This window comes from Eumetopias jubatus, unplaced genomic scaffold (genome assembly GCF_037043125.1).
Source record: "Eumetopias jubatus isolate StellerSeaLion01/CBP00866 unplaced genomic scaffold, mEumJub1_p1.0 scaffold_7, whole genome shotgun sequence".
In the NCBI taxonomy this organism is placed as follows: domain Eukaryota; kingdom Metazoa; phylum Chordata; class Mammalia; order Carnivora; family Otariidae; genus Eumetopias; species Eumetopias jubatus.
This window is the reverse complement of record NW_028274813.1, coordinates 37607514-37610964: the sequence shown is the minus strand read 5'-3', so window position 1 is coordinate 37610964 and position 3451 is coordinate 37607514.

The window sequence follows — 3451 nt, the reverse complement described above, 5'->3', positions numbered from 1 at the left end:
AAAAGGGAGGAACTAAATGCACATTAATATCTCCCCACTAATTTCTATTCCTTTTGATAGTAAAGAACATTTTTTGAGGTTTTTTGCGTGGTTTTTTTTTTTTTTTTTTTTTAGTTTTAGAACATATTAGGTATGTATTACTGAATAAATAAATTACATAGACATTAAAATAATACTGATGACTGGGAATGCAAGATGGTGCAGGCATTCTGGAAAACAGTATGGAGGTTCCTCAAAAAGTTGGAAATAGAGCTACCATATATGACCCAGCAATTGCACTACTGGGTATTTACCCCAAAAGTTGGAAATAGAGCTACCATATATGACCCAGCAATTGCACTACTGGGCACTACCATATATGACCCAGCAATTGCACTACTGGGTATTTACCCCAAAAATGTAGTGATCCGAAGGGGTACGTGCAGCCCAATGTTTATAGCAGCAATGTCCACAATAGCCAAACTATGCAAAGAGCCAAGATGTCCATCAACAGATGAATGGATAAAGAAGATGTGGTATATACATACAATGGAATATTATGCCACCGTCAAAAGGAATGAAATCTTGCCATTTGCAACGACATGGATGGAACTGGAGGGTATTATGCTAAGCGAAATAAGTCAGTCAGAGAAAGACATTCATCATATGATCTCACTGATATGAGGAATTCTTAATCTCAGGAAACAAACAGGGTTCCTGGAGTGGTGGGGGGTGGGAGGGATGGGGTGGCTGGGTGATAGACATTGGGGAGGGTATGTGCTATGGTGAGCACTGTGAATTGTGTAAGACTAATGAATCGCAGACCTGTACCTCTGAAACAAATAATACACTATATGTTAAAAAAAAAAAAGAAGAAGGAGAAGAAGATAGTAGGAAGGGAAAAATGAAGGGGGGAAATCAGAGGGGGAGATGAACCATGAGAGACTATGGACTCTGAGAAACAAACTGAAGGTTCTAGAGGGGAGAGGGGTGGGGGATGGGTTAGCCTGGTGATGGGTATTAAAGAGAGCATGTACTGAATGGAGCACTGGGTGTTATATGCAAACAATGAATCATGGAGCACTACATCAAAAACTAATGATGTATGGTGATTAACATAACAATAAAATTAAAAAAATAAAATAATATTGATGAATTTTGTGGAGAAATGCTTGTGATGTTAAGTTAAAATGGGCAAATAATGTATATGTAGTAATTATGTACAATATATACAAATAAGAGAAATCCACTAACATTTCATGTAGTTATTTGATACGTTGTAGTTAGCAAGAGCAACCATTCATTTTTTTGTTTCTGTTTTCAAGAGTTACATCCATGTGGCATATATAAGTTTTTGGGTTTTTGTGGTTTTGGGTTTTTTTTTGCTGAACAGCATAAGGAATGCAGTTAGCCGACAGGCCCTAGCTACAGTCTCTTTAGTGCCCCGGTGTTTGAGATAAGTCATGCTTTCCTTGGGCAATGCCAGACAATGACAATAACTAGGCACAGTTTGTATTTTAGGGCCTATTTGTGGTCCAATGAAGACCTAATCAATGTGTAATCTTTGTGCCAATACTTTCTAGTGGGTAATCCAAGACTTTCTCAGAGTTGCACTATACTTTGAGACTCTTCAACCAAACCTCCCTTCCTTTCCCCTAGCTTTGCACAGATCTGAGATGTGCATCATGATCTTAGGAATTTTCTACTCTGCTTCCCTTGCATCTTTATCTGTAACAGATGTTTCCACTAAACCAACAAATCCACTCATCTGTTGATGGATAGTTGAGTTAATTCCACTTTTTGGCTGTTAAGAATAAAACTGTTACAACTGTATAAATGCTCTTTTGTTTGTTTAGTTTGGTGGGTGTTTTTTGGGGGGGGCATGCTTTTATTTCCCTCAGATAACTATCTAAAGTGAAATTGCTGGGTCACAGAGTATGTATATGCTGAATTTTATTAAAAATTGCCCAGTTTTTTCCCAAAGTGTACTCTTTTCCAATCCCACCAGCAATGTACAAGAATTGTCATTATCCTACCTCCCCAGTGACACTTGATATCATCATTTCTGAAGCTATTTTCATGGTTTTACATAGGTTTCTCATTGTGGTTTTAATTTACATTTCCCTCATGACTAATTATGTTGAACATCTTTTCAGGTACTCAGTGATCATTTATCCATCTTCTCTTATGAACTGTCCATTAAAATTCCAGGCCCCTATTTTCTATTTGGACTGTTTATCCACTCACTGCTTTTTAAGAATTTTTATAAATTTTAGAAAATAGTCATTCCCTGAAGATATGAGTATTGTGAATATTTTTCTCCTATTTGGCAGTTTGTCTTTTCATTTTATTAATGGTGTCTTTTAAAAAGATGTTAGACTGATAAAGTGCAATTTATAGGGTTTTTTTTCTTTATTGTTTTTATGTTATGTGCCACAACAGTGTTCTATTTTTTTCAAGAATCCTTATAGCCATGGTCTTTTTATTGAGCTCTGGGATCAATTCCAAATAAACTGTTGTGTAGTTTGAGGAAAGCATTGAGGTTCATTTTTTAAAACATAGATCACCAGTTCAAAATATTTTTTGAAAAAAATACATTCCCATGGATTTACATGAATGTGCACATTTTTCATTCCATTGACTCTGTATATGTAGGTTTATTTCTGGACAGTCTATTCTGCTTTGTTAATTTATATGTTTACTCTTATGCCAATACTGCATTGCATTGACTTACCATTTTATAGTAAGTCTTGAAGTGAACTTTTCTCTTCTTTTCAAAATTGTTTTGGTTATTCCAGTTGATTTCATTTATTTATTTATTTATTTATTTTTAAAGATTTTATTTATTTATTTGAGAGACAGAGAGAATGAGAGAGAAAGCACATGAGATGGGGGGAGGGTCAGAGGGAGAAGCAGACTCCCTGCTGAGCAGGGAGCCCGATGCGGGACTCGATCCAGGGACTCCAGGATCATGACCTGAGCCGAAGGCAGTCGCTTAACCAACTGAGCCACCCAGGCGCCCATTCCAGTTGATTTTAACTTCAAAATCAGTGCAAGTATGTGCATTAAAACTATGTTGCCCCTTAATTCTTTGAACATATTTGACTTTCATTCTTTGAACATATTTATTTATAATAGCTGATTTAAACCTTTAATTAATCCAATGTCTGGATCACTAGAGTCAATTTCTATTGACTACTTTTTATTTTCCTGACTATAAGCCACAGTTTTCTATTCCTTAAATGTCTACTAATTTTTTATTTTGTACTGGACATTATAAATACATTTTAGAAGCTCTGAAATCTGTTATCTTCCCCTGGAAGATGTTGATTATTGTTCTAGTTTACTGTTCAGTTCCCAGCTGAGCATCTTGAACTTGTGTATGCTCAGTCTTACATTTTGCTAGTGGAGCTTCTGAGAAGCTTACTCCTTTTCCCAAACCCTTCTAACTTGACAGGACTCAACATTTAAA